Below are 17,728 nucleotides of genomic sequence, written 5' to 3' on the forward strand. Positions count from 1 at the left end.
GGAAAGACCAAGGTACGTATTAAAAGTCACCCTGATATTGACTACAACAGTGTATAGTATGGGGTGCCAAACAGGTAAAAATTGAACACAAAACCCGAATATATTTAAAGTCAATTCTAAACATATGAAGTCATTATCTGAATTTACAGTACCGTGCGAAAATATTCATCTCATTCTGTATTTCTCCTGTTTTGTCACATTTCAACCTGGAATTAAAATGCATTTGGTGGGGATGTTGGATCTGGGGAGTTAGCACCATTTGATTTACACAACATGCCTACCACTTTGAAAGTGCAAAATATTTTTATTATGACACAAACAATCTTCTTCTTCTTTCGGCTGCTCCCATTAGGGGTTGCCACTGTGGATCATCTTTTTCCATATCTTCCTGTCTTCTGCATCTTGCTCTGTCACACCCATCACCTGCATGTTCTCTCTCACCACATCCATGAACCTTCTCTTAGGCCTTCCTCTTTTCCTCTTGCCTGGCAACTCTATCTTTAAAATCCTTTTCACAATATACCCAGCATCTCTCCTTTGCACATGTCCAAACCAACGCAATCTCACCTCTCTGACTTCTGGTCAGTGCCACCATCTCCAAACCATAAAACAAAGGTGGTCTCACTACCGTCCTATAGATCTTCCCTTTCACTCTTGTTGATAACCGTCTGTCACAAATTACTTCTGACAATCTTCTCCACCCATTCCATCCTGCCTGCACTCTCTTTTTCACCTCTCTTCCACAATACCCGTTACTCTGTACTGTTGATACCAAGTATTTGAATTCATCCACCTTCGCCAACTCTACTCCCTGCATCCTCACCATTCCATTGACTTTCCTGTCATTCACATACATGTATTCTGTTTTGTTCCTACTGACCTTCATTCCTCTCCTCACTAGAGCATATCTCCACCTCTCCAGGGTCTCCTCAACCTGCTCCCTACTCTCGCTACAGATCACAATGTCATCAGCAAACATCATAGTCCACAGGGACTCTGATCTAATCTCATATGTCAACATGTCCATCACCGTTGCAAATAAGAAAGGGCTCAGAGCTGATTCCTCATGTAATCCCACCTCCACGTTGAGTGCATCTGTCACTCCTACTGCAGACATCACCACTGTCACACTTCCCTTGTACATATCCTGTACAACTCTTACATACTTCTCTGCCTCTCCCGACTTCCTCATACAATACCAAAACTCCTCTTGAGGCACCCTGTCATGCTTTCTCCAGGTCCACAAAGACCCAATGCAGCTCCTTCTGGCCTTCTCTATACTTCTCTATCAATGCCCTCAGAGCAAACATTGCATCTGTGGTGCTCTTTCTTGGTATGAAACCATACTGTTGCTCACTAATCATCACCTCCCTTCTTAACCTAGCTTCCACTACTGTTTCCCATAACTTCATGCCTGTGGCTCATCAGTTTTGTCTCCTTGTAGTTACTACGGCTCTGTACATCCCCCTTATTCTTAAATATCGGTACCAGCACACTTCTTCTCCACTCCTCAGGCATCCTCTCACTTTCCAAGATTCCATTAAACAATTTGATTAAAAAGTCCACTGCCATCCCCATTCTTCATTCTCTTCATAGCTGCCCTTACTTCCTCCTTGCTAATTAAGTAACAATACCTGATTCATTATCTCCACATCATTAAACCTTCTCTCTTTCTCATTTTCTTTATTCATTAGCCTCTCAAAGTACTCTTTCCACCTTCTCAACACACCCTCCTCGCTTTTGAGTATGTTTCATCTTTATTCTTTATCACCCTAACCTGCTGCACATCTTTCCCAGCTCAGTCCCTGTGTCTAGCCAATCGGTACAGGTCCTTTTCTCCCTCCTTAGTGTCCAACCCCACATACAACTCATCATACACCTTTTCTTTAGCCTTTGCCACCTCTTTCTTCACCATGCGCCTTATCTCCTTGTACTCTTGTCTACTTTCTGCATGTCTCTGACTATCCCACTTCTTTGCTATCCTCTTCCTCCTTATACTATCTAGATTAAGGTTTGGTGAACCATCCCCGTATAGTGTGTACCATTCAGGCAGTGAAAACAGCACTGAAGTACCGGTCATGGGCATACAAACAGCACAATAGACAATGAACAGTTGTGCAAGTGTGACACCATCTTTCCTTCAGTCCTGACCAGTTTTCCTGACCCTGCCTAAAAAACATGTTAGAGTACTAAAAAGAAATTTCTATATAATATTCATCATTTTTAAGGTTAAATATCTTTTTCACGTCAACATGTGAAAAACACTGTGGGAATGGTGTTCTAGGGGTGATGGGAAGTGTTGGGTTTATGCCACACATATCGTTTCCTGTGATAGCCATAAAGTTCAATTTTAGTCTCATCTGACAAAAGAACCTTTTTCCAGGTGTTTGGGGAATATGCCACATGCTGTTGGACAAACTCCAAATACACATCCTTATTTTTCCAGCCAATCTCCCATTTCCGCTATGAATCTCTGCAGCTCATTCAGTGTTATGCTTAGTGTCTTTGTTTTATCTCTGATTAATGACCTCCTTTCCCGGTTTTTTGGTGGGTGTCCTTCTCTTGTCAGTCTTGTAGTGGTGCTATATTTTTTCCATTTAGATATAATTGGATTTAATGGTGATCTGTGGGATGTTCAAAGTTGGGCATATTTTGTAATACCCAACTTTGATCTCTGCTTCTTCAAAATTTTGTCTCTAACCTGTTTGGAGTGCTCCTTGATCTTCATGTTGCTTGTTTATTCATGTTGCAGAGTCAGGGGCCTTTCAGAACAGGTCTGCTTATACAGTGTCACACACATGCGAATGGGAGGCAGATAGAGGGCCTGAATAATAGTACTTCCTCACTAGACTGGGGGGTGGCGAGCTGCACTCTTTCTCAATCCTCTGCAGACCATCCATGGGAAATCCCACTAGGTTCCGGCGCCACTGAAGACATCACTTTTGATTCCGGTGCCATTTTTACTACTCCTAGCCAGCATAAACTACTATAATTCTCATTATTACAACACTTAATCGACGAAAAACAAACATTAATGGAAATATAGCTTATGTTTAGGACACATGTTCAGTAGCAGGTATGTTATTTGAAGGATAGTTGTTTTTTTGTCATTTGAGAGCTCCACAATAGCAGCCATCAGAAATTTACTGATTAAGATGTACCATACAAACAGTGTACTTCTGATATGGTGTATTACTTGATTAGCATATTTATAAAGCTTCCCAGTTAAGCTCTATTGAACTTGTCTTTTTTCCCTTTTAATGAAATGTCACTACATAGCTATCCTTTTTTTACTTAAATCAAACTGTAAAACAAACCATAAATGTGCCTCAAATATGCACTGTATGCAAGATGTGCTGCTGCAGAGAGGACCTGCAAGTTTTATGAGATGCTGTGCTGGTTCTATATGCCAGGCCATTATCATTTTTGCTCAGCTTTATGAGGAACATCAATAAAAAGAGCATCCAGTTTCATTTTTTGTCTGGAAGGCTATGTGCCATAGAAAGCCACGTAATTTATCACATGCATTAGCAGAGGAAAGAAAAGAATAATGCTGAAGACCTAACCCTTGGAGGATCTCTGTCTTGTCTTCATGCCCTACTTAAGCCAACCCATCCAGGCTGATTCCCTGAACTCTCTAATCATGTTCATCTTTCCTGAGTGTTGATGTTAACCACTCATGCAATCGCTGTGTGTGATCTCACTCTCTCTCTCTCTTCTCTCTCACTGTTTTCTGGGCATTAACTAATCTCTTCATGAAAATGTGTGGAGATTTTTGTTTCATATACTGTAGGATAAAATCTGAACTCTAAGAACTAAAATGGCTGCATTAGTCACCTAGATAGTCACTTCATTAATGCACCGATCAATCAACCAGCTATTCAGTTTGTCTTTTTATTGAGTCTTTTAATGAGTGCTCCCTCTGCTTCATTTCAACAAGGAACAATAATAGTTAGGGAAGAGGAAGATATTTTGTTCTATAATGCTCCACCCAACTACTTCCATTTTATGACAGCTGATTATCTATTTTTATAGTTTTATGAAATGCATTCTGTAACAGTAATGAATACTGTGCACATGATATTGGAGGTAATTGAATACAATTGAGATTCATTAAATTATGAAATTGCTTGTCATAATGCAGAATTAAAACATTCTGTGATTAATTTGGATTTCTTCCACTGCTCTCCAGCTGATAACCTAAGATAAATAAATAAAAAATGAACCAGCACTGGTTCCAGCCTTCAAGGATGAGTTCTTATATTTCACTCTCAAGTTCTGATCAGGGTTAAAAGTCAGTCAGTCAGTCATTGTCCAACCTGCAATATCCTAACACAGGGGTCTGCTGGAGCCAATCCCAGCGCGCAAGGCAGGAAACAAACCCTGGGCAGGGCGCCAGCCCACCGCAGGGCACGTACACACACTAGGGACAATTTAGGATCGCCAATGCACCTAACCTGCATGTCTTTGGACTGTGGGAGGAAACCAGAGGAAACCCACGCTGACACGGGGAAAACATGCAAACACCACACAAGAAGGACCCGGGAAGCGGCCTTCTCCTTACTGCAAGGCAGCGGCGCTACCACTGTGCCACAGTGCCACTCAGGGTTAAAAGTTTAAGGTTAAAACTTATCATCATGTGTACATACTTTATGACAATGAATTTATTATCTGCATGTTCCAAACTGACTGGTGACAGTAATGCAACACCAGTAACAGATATACTGTAAATAACCAACAATAAAAACAAAATCATAAATTGCATGTTATTATTCCTAAGCTTTTAATTCCTATCAGGAGTCATCATCAGAGGAAAATGATTAGACTTACAGGAATCCAAGGCAATATATAGCAAACTAGCCATGTGCGCCCAACTACGTTGCGCGTGTTAAAGTTGTCTGTGAAGGGCTCCCTGTTTAAACGCGGCTGCCAGTCGTGAACTGGGCCCTTCGTCGCACAGCATTATGATTTTTTATAAGGGAAACAAAATTACAAAACAAAACCCTTGGACATTGATTCGATAGGAACGGCCTACTCAGAATCACTGTCCAAATAGTAATTATGTGGTGGTATAGGAGCATTTCTGCTTCTCTCCGTTCACAGTCCGTCTCGTTTTCACGACGCTGTCGTTTCCTCTCACAATCTCTTCTCAACCTTTCTCCAATCTTGCAGGTTGCTTTGTGGCAATCCAAAGAGTAAGGCAATATACACGGAACAATGGTTATAAAAGGGGGACACATAGGTATCCAGGCTCTTTAAAGCATAAATAGGGATCACTTCACTGACATGTGAGCAAGCCAGGGTACAACTGTGAGACGCGCAGCACTCGCCGGCTACAACGTAACAATAATAATTTTCGGAACGTGCTGTTATGTTGTCATTCATTTTACCCACTGTCTTTCTTTCATTCATATGTTACGTAGGCACGTACCTTTTATCTTTGGCAATCTCATTCTATAACCAGGCCTCAGGAGCTAACCAGTGTAACACTGTCCACCACCCCTTTCGTTATTCCTGCACATTGTTGACATCCGTGAGTAACAACAACGTACTAAACTGGAAGGTGGTCTACGCATGCGTGGAATTCGCGGACAAACAAAGATCAAGATCCAAATGAAGATTATATATAAAGATAAGGAGGGGAAGGTAGTTGGTGGTGGTGGGGGGCAGGCGGTGTTGTCAGATTGATGAGATTGGTTTTGGAGATTGTTGGCCATAAAGTCTTATATATTATGTGCATGTTTTTCTTTTCAAGCCTGTATATGCTGGGTTAATGTCCAAATGTCTGTTAATGGTGGTCTCATTGGATAGCCATGTTTCTCCAGTTCTCTGGCAATATTATTAGTCTTGAATTTTACTTGCACTCTCATTTAAATGTGTGCCCGGTCAGACTTGTATGTGTTTAAATCAGAAGTTGTGGGTCCTTTCTTCAGACATTTCTTTTGATGTTTTGTCCAGTGTATACAGTTGGGCATGAATCGCATTGTATGCTGTTAACCACATTTTGTTTCTGTTGCTGATTTCTTGTTTTTAGCATTTAAAAAGGCTGTTCGTAGAGTATTTGTAAGGCTTGTGCACTATTTTGATGGCCTGATCTGAACAGGATACGTGCTTTACCTTCTGATACCCTGTGATGATAAGGAAGTGTGTGCCAGATGGGCTGGGGGGGTCAGGTTGGATATATATATATATATATATACAAGAACATGCATTTGTCCAAATAAGTAGATGGTGTGTAACTTTATGACAGTCAGATAAACCCCTCTCTGAACCTTAGTGGGTGCATATCCTAATGGTCCAGGACCAATTGCCAGAACTGATGAGGGAAAAAAGTGACTGTGTAGGAGGCCTGATGTCCTTAATAATACTGCTGGCCTGACTAAGGAAATATACCATAAACACAAGACAGCTGTTTATCAGTAATATTCTAAGCCAATTTCATCACACTCTGCAGTGCTTCGCAGTCTTGATCTGAACTGGTGACAAATGGGAATATTACATAGCCAATGAGGATGAACTCCACTTTATATCTATTCAAGTTGCTTAGCATAGATAGAAACACCTAAGGTCCACGAAACTTTGTCTAGATTCAAGTATCAAAATATGCATACTGCCAAAAAATAGGAAAAAGCATGGGGCAAAAAATTCCAGTTTATAAAACCTACACAATTTACCTTTATAAATGACAATCTTCTTTTAAATGTGTTTACGTGAATGCTCATTGAACCCTGCCAGGTTGCAGCCTTAAAACTACCATATACAGTATGGACTATGCTAAACAACCCCGTACATATGCAGGGATAATGCTGCAGACTTTCATTAGCAGGTAAAGTGGCCTCCCACCTAGCACACCAGCCACCACCACCTGCATTTGAGGAGTCCTATGGTGCATGGCACTGAAGCACCTCACCTCTGCACTCTGTGGTCAGGGAAAGGCATAAGGTGCCCATGCTTGAGCAAGTAGCCACTATTACCTGGCACATGTAATGACTTGATTGTTGCTACAATATAGGCCATATGAAAAACTAAGGGTTCAGCCAGTTACCTTACCAACCAGCCAACAATCACATATGGCATATATAGCAAGTCATCTGAGCATGTGCTATATTCCCTCAAAATAAATGAATCATGGGTTAACCCAGGCCAGCAAGCCAAGATGTTTGTCATTCTCATCACAGATGACTTGTGTGTTAATGTAATGTAACTACATATGGTTAACAAAAGCAGAGTTATTTGTGCTAGGTGCCCTTATTGTAACATGAGCGTTGTCAATTTCCACAACTATGTTATGACAGCCAGACACTGCTGCAAATGTCCTTTGTATGTTGGTGCACACCACCAAACCATACAGACTCCATCAGTCATTTATGGCTTCCACCACAGTGAGCATGATTGAGCTGAAGTTTGGCAGAAATATTCATGACCTGTCCCTGTTGCCAGATAGTCAAGTGTTGTTAAATCCTGAATATAATCAGGCAGATCCCTGTTTCAGCTAGTCTGTCTTTCTAATGCCATAGCCAACTCAACACATAGTTCCAAGAAAATGGCTCTTGAAAGTCTAAATTGGTTCATAAGTCTGTCATCATCATGCTGGGCAAAAAAATCAGACTGGGGACTAAAAACCTGTTCCCTTTGCATATGATCACTTACATAGTCTTCATGCAAACCATGTTTTGTCAAACTATTAGGCTATAAATTTGCTACAGAGCATATGATTTAGACCTCTTCATACATAGGGAGTGAATCACACCTGTATTTTTACTGCATGTTGGTTTCTAATCCTGAGAAAGTGACAACAGGTTACCTATATAAACTGATGAAAAAACAAAAAAGTTGTTTGATGCAAATACACAGCACTGGACCATATGGATAACAGGTAACAGGAGGTGACTAACGACTTGGATAGCTAGCTGTAGCCATGCTCTCTGTCAGAGTGTGAGATCAGGCCATACTGTTTGTAATCTCCCATTATTTTGCCTGAAGAAACAAAAGGGATAGTTCTTTCAATTTAACAAATGGACAGAAAGAGACTCATCCTGGAATTCAGGAAGCAAAATTAAGAAATGGCACTCTTGTTAGAGTACTAAAAAGAAATTTCTATATAATATTCATCACTTTTAAGGTTAAATATCTTTTTCACATCAACACACGTTGTAATAACGGCTCAGTGATATGAATTATTATATGCATAAGTTGTCATTTAGCTGGTTTGGCTGCATTTTCCCAGTTGATCAAGGCTGTCATCATTTTCCAGTTTCTCCAACTCTGGATAGGTTAGAGTTGCCATGAATTTACGCAAGTTCTCCCACCAAGTCTTCTTTTATAAATCATGAATTTTGTGAGGAAAGCTGGATACACACAGTCCAATCCTCTTTTTCGTGTGTACGCATGTTTAATAAATCTGACCCCTGGGCTTCCTCAAATATCTAAGGAAGTAAAAGCGTTTACAAGCTTTGTTGACTATAACCAACATGTGTTGTGCCCACTTTAGGTTGCTAACTAGTTATTAGCTGAAAAAAAAACAAACAAAACATTAATTCACCTGAGGAAATTGAAAAATAAATAAAATACATTTAAGTTGCTCTGAGTAGGCAGTGACATCAACTGCAAAAGTGCATGCTGAGAAAAGAGTTGCCATTTTTTTTAGATAATATATGTTGTGTATGTCACCCATCCTTTCTCTTTTTTTCTGATAAATATATACACTTACTTCAAGTTTTTATTGTCAGTTACACATATATTTTACATTACGTTACTAGTAAAATGTAAAGTTGTGGTATGGAAGCTGGTGTATATTTATGTTTGCTCTGTTTTCATCATTAGGTATGCAGCTGTCAATAACACTCAATTTTACTGATAAATTCCACTGTCTGTCTACAGAATCGAAGCAGTCCAGGATCTGCCAAATTAATTCATCTACGCTTTGTTTTTTTTTTTGTTTTTTTAATTTAAAGTTTGGCAGATGTTCATGCAATTAGCAATAAGCCCCTTCATAGAGATTACTGGTGGTGATGACTAGAGAAAACAACAATAAGGAGCAATCATTTTTCTCACAAGGTGTATACAAAGGTAAATATTTTCATATTTGATACATAGTCCAACAAAAGTAACTCCAGAGTTTGCAGCAAATACAGTGCATCCAGAAAGAATTCATAGCACATCACTTTTTCCACCTTTTGTTATGTTACAGCCTTATTCCAAAATGGATTAAATTCATTTTTTTCCTCAGAATTCTGCACACAACACACCATAATGACAACATGAAAAAAGTTTACTTGAGGTTTTTGCAAATTTATTAAAAATAAAAAAACTGAGAAATCCCATGTACATAAGTATTCACAGCCTTTGCTCAATACTTTGTCGATGCACCTTTGGCAGCAATTACAGCCTCAAGTCTTTTTGAATATGATGCCACAAGCTTGGCACACCTATCCTTGGCCAGTTTCGCCCATTCCTCTTTGCAGCACCTCTCAAGCTCCATCAGGTTGGATGGGAAGCATCAGTGCACAGCCATTTTAAGATCTCTCCAGAGATGTTCAATCGGATTCAAGTCTGGGCTCTGGCTGGGCCACTCAAGAACATTCACAGAGTTGTCCTGAAGCCACTCCTTTGATATCTTGGCTGTGTGTTTAGGGTCGTTGTCCTGCTGAAAGATGAACCATCGCCCCAGTCTGAGGTCAAGAGCGCTCTGGAGCAGGTTTTCATCCAGGATGTCTCTGTACATTGCTGCAGTCATCTTTCCCTTTATCCTGACTATTCTCCCAGTTCCTGCCGCTGAAAAACATCCCCACAGCATGATGCTGCCACAACCATGCTTCACTGTAGGGATGGTGCCAGGTTTCCTCCAAACGTGACGCCTGGCATTCACACCAAAGAGTTCAATCTTTTTCTCATCAGACCAGAGAATTTTCTTTCTCTGAGAGTCCTTCAGGTGCCTTTTGGCAAACTCCAGGCAGGCTGCCATGTGCCTTTTACTAAGGAGTGGCATCCATCTGGCCTCTCTACCATACAGGCCTGATTGGTGGATTGCTGCAGAGATGGTTGTCCTTCTGGAAGGTTCTCCTCTCTCCACAGAGGACCTCTGGAGCTCTGACAGAGTGACCATCGGGTTCTTGGTCACCTCCCTGACTAAGGCCCTTCTCCCCGATCGCTTAGTTTAGATGGCTGGCCAGCTCTAGGAAGAGTCCTGGTGGTTTTGAACTTCTTCCACGTACGGATGATGGAGGCCACTGTGCTCATTGGGACCTTCAAAGCAGCAGAAATTTTTCTGTAACCTTCCCCAGATATGTGCCTCGAGACAATCCTGTCTCGGAGGTCTACAGACAATTCCTTTGACTTCATGCTTGGTTTGTGCTCTGACATGAACTGTCAACTGTGGGACCTTATATAGACAGGTATGTGCCTTTCCAAATCATGTCCAGTCAACTGAATTTACCACAGGTGGACTCCAATTAAGCTGCAGAAACATCTCAAGGATGATCAGGGGAAACAGGATGCACCTGAGCTCAAAGCTCAAAGGCTGTGAATACTTATGTCCATGTGATTTCTCAATTTTTTTATTTTTAATAAATTTGAAAAAAACCTCAAGTAAACTTTTTTCATGTTGTCATTATGGGGTGTTGTGTGTAGAATTCTGAGGAAAAAAATGAATTTAATCCATTTTGGAATAAGGCTGTAACATAACAAAATGTGGAAAAAGTGATGCGCTGTGAATACTTTCTGGATGCACTGTAGTTCAAAGGCGAGAATCTCACAAATCTTGAAACTCAGTTGCTACCATAAAGAGATTTTTACAGACATGGAGAAGAAAGACGTCCAAGGGAGGTCAACATGTATTGAGTGCTAATAACAAACACTTTGGAACATTTGAAAATATGGTTACCATGGTTGAGTATAAAAAATGAGTATAAAAACACAGAAAAGCCCCCTATTTCCATAATGTTTGGAGTGTTCTCTGTATTATGTGATATGCTTTCTTTTAAGAAGTAGAGTGAAACACAACCTTTCATTTGTGAGATGTGCCTAAAGGGAAATTAAATTAAAAACAAATTGCTATTAGTGGTAAAAAATAGGATGGGTTATGCCCCCAGCACTTTTCTCACTTGTTTCCATGAAGTAGGAAGTTTGAGATCTATGAACTTATTGCATTAAAGATTCATACTTATTTATAATGCACTAGCAAAGAACTGACGTCAGGACTGTACGCTTTTTGGCAGATTGATTTCTGCCAGCTCTTTTTTTGGAAACATCCAGGTCTGTACTTTCAAAGTCTTCTAGACCAAAAAAAAAATGACAGTTCTATTTTCCATTCATTTGTGTACTTAGCTGGATGGTGTGAGTAATCCCCCTTGCCACTTCTTGCCACTATCAGAGGTGCCATGATTCAATAGTACTGTGGAAACAGGTAAAAAGTGACAGGAGGAAATGTATGCATTACTAAAGAACCTGTCCAACATAGGAGATACTGTTAACAGAATGAGCTTTTTCAAATGCATCAGTTTAATAGAGATATGCTTTGAATGATTAGTGATACTTTGGAGTATTTTTAAACAAGTGAGTAATTTAAAATGATCTTTTCTAAAATTGAGATTTTTTAAATTATTTCAACAGCTCTGAAAAAAGGTCAAATCAGGATTTTCTTTTACTTGTATTTTAGCAGAAAAATCTTGCCAAGATTGACTTATCCTGCTTACACTTTCTGTATCTGAATTGGTTAACACCAAGTATCAGATGATCTATCCATTCATATCTTCATTTGTACTGCATAAGATATAACTTTGTGTTACAACAGATTTTATTTATTACAGTATTTATTAGAGGAAAATTTTGTTTTAGAGTTCCTAACCAAAAGACCTCAGCATGTGCAGATTTGCAGCATTACATCTTCCACACTTACCAAAACAGGCACTTCACTGGTTAGTGTACTGAGACCCCTCTTCTGTATCCCTTGTCACTTCTGACTGTGTGGCAAGACACAGTGCCGACTCCAACATTACATTTTCTGATGACACCACAATCACAGTTTGCAGCAGGGCTTCCTAAATTCATTTTTTCTCATGACCCAATCTTGCCCTCATTGTGCTTTCGAGACCCAGTCCATGATGACCATTAGATCAGGGGTTGGGGTTTCCCTGGAGAATTTTCTCTGACAGTCATAGTGGGGAATTGCCACAAAAATCATCGCAGAGCAATGTCAATTTCTTTAACAACCAGCGGCCACCCATCATAAGACACTTCACAAACCGTAGGAGGTACATTCCCAATAAATACAATGGTGAATCGCGACTCTTTGCGATCCAACAATGGCAAACCGTGACAACTTTTGGGTCACAATCCAGTTTAAGAAACTGTGGCTTGCAGAGGAGGGTGTCTACTTGCTGAATTAGTGGTACTAGAATAAAAATGTCACCCTTAATGTCAACAACAACAATATTTTTTTCTATAGCACAATTTTATACAAAGGATGTAGCTCAAAGTGTTTTACAAGATGTCAAAGAAACTGATACAAGCGATGAAAAAAAATAAAAAAGGAATTATAATGAAATAACAGTATACTAAAAAATAAATAATGAATAATTACATATGGTAGATATAAAATTAATAGAGAGGTATAGCCCTTAAATATAGACCTGGGTCCTCATGTATAATGCCTTGAGTAGAATTCACATTAAAACATGGCATTAGGAACACAAGCGGAAATGTGCATTGTTTTGGTGATTCATCCCTGGCTGATGTAACTTGTCTGGCGACGTTGTATTGCAATGTGCATGCAGTTGACCTCTCTGATTACATTTGGAAAATCAGACGTTGCTGCAAATTGCACTTTTATGTTTGCAATTTCAACCACAGTGTAAGGAAATCTTATATATCTAGATGACAAGTGGATAATATCATCCTATACAGCTGGCATGGCATGACTCAGTGATGACTGAAAAATACTCGATCTGTCATCAAGTTCAATCTGAAAAGCTCCTGCAGCTAAACACCCAAGAGTGCACATAACTTGCAAAGAATCAGGTAGAGCACGATTCCTCAAAGTCTGCCTTTATAAAGCCAGCAGCAGTTCAGCACATAGCTCCAGGAGGACAGCTCTTCGAAATCCAAATCTACTTAGAAGCCAGTCATCATCATCTGTAAATATGTGCTCTCTTCTAATTCTCCCATTTGCAATGTCTTCTAACAAGGCTAAAGCAGCCATGGTAGTTGGAATAGTTTGGCCATTCCGTGTACCATTATATTGTTGCAGAATGATTACAATCAAGTGCATTAAGTTTGTAAACGATATGCAATTAATTTCGAAACATTTGATAAAACCCGTATCATAGATGTGAATCTAATAAAGAAAGGCATACCACAGAAACAGTAGCACTGCTCTGGCACTGGGTGCAACCAGTTTGCAAAACCAAGCAGAAAAGTGTGTACGCAAGAGTGAACCCTACCGTAAAAATATGCGTGGCTTTACACGAAGTTTAATTGTTATACATCTCGAAGTGAGAGTGGAAACGGAATTACACAACATTTATATATGAGGTCCCTGGTTTTCATGTATACAAATGCTAGTCAGATGATGAGGTCAGGTGGGCAGGGAGGACAAAAAAAAATATCAAAAACTGAAGAAAAAAATAAAATCTGCAGGGGTTCATGATCAAAAGACCGGAAAGCCTCTATTGTTTATTCCACCTAACATAAATGTTCTTAATTTTTTTGTAAGCTTCATCTTAAGGAAATAAATGCATTGGATCTCATGGTAAGTTAAAATCAGCAAAACCATGGATCTGGTCATAGACCTCAGAAACCCAAAGACTTTTAATGTTACCCATTATAAATGAGAGATGGGTTAGAGCTTGTCTGGTCATTTACTGTAATTACTGTAGTAACTGAAGCCCAGGACAGCAGAAACAGCTGAAGTCACTAGAAAGATGGAAGATGTCCCACTGACATCTCTAGCCTCAGAAGTGAGCATTTGGGTTCTTTGAGAACAGCTTAAAATTTCTTTCTGTTCACATGTGAAATGAGTTTGGAGTAAGACTTGGACTTACAGGGAAGAGCTCAGCTGGTGGATAGAAGAATGGCCTGAGGAAGGAGTGAAATTTGGAGAAGGAGACTCCTATATTGTATAAAGTGGAAGGAAAGTGGACCAGCCAGCCAATTTGATAACTAGGTTACACACCAGTGTAGTTACAGCTATTCTAACTACAGGGTTTATGGTCTAATTCCATTTGTTTATTACTTGATGTCTCCAATACCCACCACCTTTCTGCATGTATTCATTTTGATGGAATATATTTTTTCTCTTCTTTCTTGGATATGTGGCACTTCTCTTTTGGGTTTAGGGACAGATGAACTCCTCATTTTCCATCCCAGGTTTACATGCAAATGGTTATTCCAAGTATTCATTTTTAATTCTCCACCAAAATAGCAGACATTGTGTCTGGCATTGTGGGTTTATATTGCAAAGATCTGAAGCCTGTAACTGGGCAGCCAGCAGTCAGCCTCCTGCCTGAACCTACAGTACATGTTGTATTGTGTATTCTGACAGAGCCAAGGTTTCATTTTCTTTTATACATTACTTTCAGTCTCAGAAAAACAGCAACAGCTTCATGAAAATAAGAAAAAAGATGGATATGACAAGAGGAGAAACACATTCAATTAAAAAGGAATAACACTCATCCATAAGAGCCTTCTATGAATGTCCACTATACAGATATCAGCAATTCTATTTTCCAAAATCTCAAGTCAAGGTTTATCTTTTGTATGAAATCTGTCAACTGCTACATGACAAACAGAGGGAGTAAGATAGAGTGCCAGATCATTTTTTTTCTTTTCTTTCTTTTTTGTTTGTATTTGAATTATATACTAGGTAAGATAGTAAATTTGAACTATGCATCACTGCTTGTAATGTATAGAGGATTTATCATTTAAAATAAAAAGCATAATATTTTACACGAAAAGATTTACTGTATTTATAAATTAGATAGCATAGCAGCATAGCCTGAAATTGCTAGAGAACAATTTGTCTTACAAGGTATCATTTTATGGTAATGTATTGTTATTTTTGAAGAATTGTTTTTGTAAGAATTGGCTTTCTTATTTATAAACTGATCTAGTCAGAAGATTATTATACAATTTATATAATCTTTTTTCAATATGCTATGGTAGGAGAGCACAAGAGTATGCGGTTGACAGGCAACAGGATGTGGCTAATGACATGGGTAGCTAGCTGTAGCCAGGCACTCTGTCTGAGTATGAGTCCAGCCCACACTGTTAGTAATCTACCATCCTTCCACTTGAGTGAACATAAGGGATAGTTGTTTATTTTTATTTATTTATTGTCTTGCTTTCAAATATTCTCTGCCGCACCACCCTCTTTAAATAACTATATCATTAATATGTAAGTGGTGGAAAGGGGATATATAAAAAGCCAAGACCAATTAGCATTCAATGTATTCAACATTATGTTGCCACAATTTCTCATTTATTTAGAATCAGAAAAATTGTGAAAAAAATTAGTCCACAAGACATTTATACAAGTTGTAGCTCCTAGTAAAGAAAGTACAAGCTACAGATTAAGCCACAGCCACAGTTACAAAGCACACTGTAACAATAAAGAACTGTGCAACATGTTGTCTTCTTCTCTTTCTCTGTCACTGTCTCCTCCACTCCTCCCACCAAGCTTCGTCTTACTCCTCCCGAGTCCCAGACAACTCCCAGAGTTGTGGCATGTAGTTCCTTTTATGTGATCCCCGGAAGTAATTCCAATGTCCACTGAGTATGGCTCACTAGTCCCCATAGCATTCCCTGGCAGCACCTACAGAACCCAAAAGGGCTGAGCCAAAGAACACCAATTCCCATAATTCCCATATATATTGCCCGGAAAATTTCCTGGGACATTGTATGTACGTATGTATGTACATATACACAGAGAGAGAGAACTTTATATATATTGAATTTATATATTTTGTAACTTCTGGGTTGCTGAGTTACACAAAAGGCAGTAGAGGACTGAGCAAACAGAACTTTTATTTTGGCACTTGCAGGAACAATACTTAAGCTTTGTCAATAGTACCTCAATTCAAATACACAACAAAGTGGACAACTCTCCATTACAGTAACTCCAAGTCTTGAATTTCAAAGAACTCCTAGATGTCTTCCTTGAGTGGGCTTGACTGTAGAGAGGAAGGCACGGCAGAGATTGGGACTGGGTCAAAGGCAGTCTGTACAGGTCAAGAGAGAACAGGAGAACAGGTTAGTGAACTGGCTTTAAAGACTTGTGACATGCAATGAATGTTTTACATCGTTTGGCCACTATTTAACCAACAACTGACAATCTGAAGCTGTGTTTCTTTTGCATTAGAATGCTGTATAAATGTGTATTTTCCCTGTGTCTGAAGCTGTGCATCACACATATGGACAGCGTGCATCACGAACATATATATATATATATATATATATATATATATATATATATATCTATAATAATAAAAGGCAAAGCCCTCACTGACTGATTCACTCACTCACTGACTGACTGACTCACTCATCACTAATTGTCCAACTTCCCGTGTAGGTGGAAGGCTGAAATTTGGCAGGCTCATTCCTTACAGCTTACTTACAAAAGTTAGGCAGGTTTCATTTCAAAATTATACGCGTAATGGTCATAACTGGAACCTCTTTTTTGTCCATATACTGTAATGGAAGGCAGCAAGATGGCCGTAGGAGACTGAGTTGCGTGTCGCGTCATCACGCCTCCCACGTAATCACGTGAACTGACTGAACTCAGTACGTAGAAAAGAAGGAGGAGCCCCAAAGAGCGCTGAAGAAAACACTCATTACACAATTGACAAGGCAGCGAAACAATAAGAAGCGAGTGAGTGACGCATACAAGCATCTTCATAAGACACGAGGTATAAAAAAGCACGGTGTAAACCGTAAGTCTAAATTAACTTTATAGAAACGCTCCCGCTGCCGTTTGCAATACCATAAATTCGCGAGATACAAGTTTAATGAGAAGACACGAGGCATAAAAAAGCACGGTATAAACCTAACCTTAAATTAACTTTATAGAAACGCTCCCACTGCCGTTTGCAATGCCATATTCGCGAGATACAAGTTTAATGAGAAGACACGAGGTATAAACGAGAGTTTGCATCACTTTGTAACAGAGTTAAAATTGCTGTAGCGAGAAACTTTTAACTGCCGGGTCTTAGCTAACATTAAATAAACCCGTGGACATCGCAACATCACACAAGAGAGCGGCTCACGTGAAGTGACTGAACGCAGCAGGAGTGATCACTTCCATGAATCAAACCTGTTCAAAAAACACATTACACAACTGATAAAGTAGGAAAAGAATATGAAACAAAGCACGGTATAAACCGTAACTTCAAATTAAGTTTATAGAAACGCTGCCGTTTGCAATACCATATTCGCCCCTGCGAAGCGCGGTGATTTTGCTATATATATTAAACTATTTCAACCATTGTATGATCTGCTTCTCGCAACTGAAAGAGGGCACCGTGGCAGAAGTTAGCCGACTTGCTCACCAACCACAAGCGTTACCTGGTAGGTAACCACCCATACAATCAGATTGTGAATCAGACTACGAATGCCTGCAATGTAATTACCCCGATCTACATGCTGTCGAATGAACGAACCACACGCCGTAGCACAACGTTAGGGGCTTCGCCTCTACGTCCGAGGATTGATTCCAGTAAGGGAGTGCAGTGACTGT

The sequence above is a fragment of the Erpetoichthys calabaricus genome, chromosome 11, assembly GCF_900747795.2.
Source record: "Erpetoichthys calabaricus chromosome 11, fErpCal1.3, whole genome shotgun sequence".
NCBI lineage: Eukaryota > Metazoa > Chordata > Cladistia > Polypteriformes > Polypteridae > Erpetoichthys > Erpetoichthys calabaricus.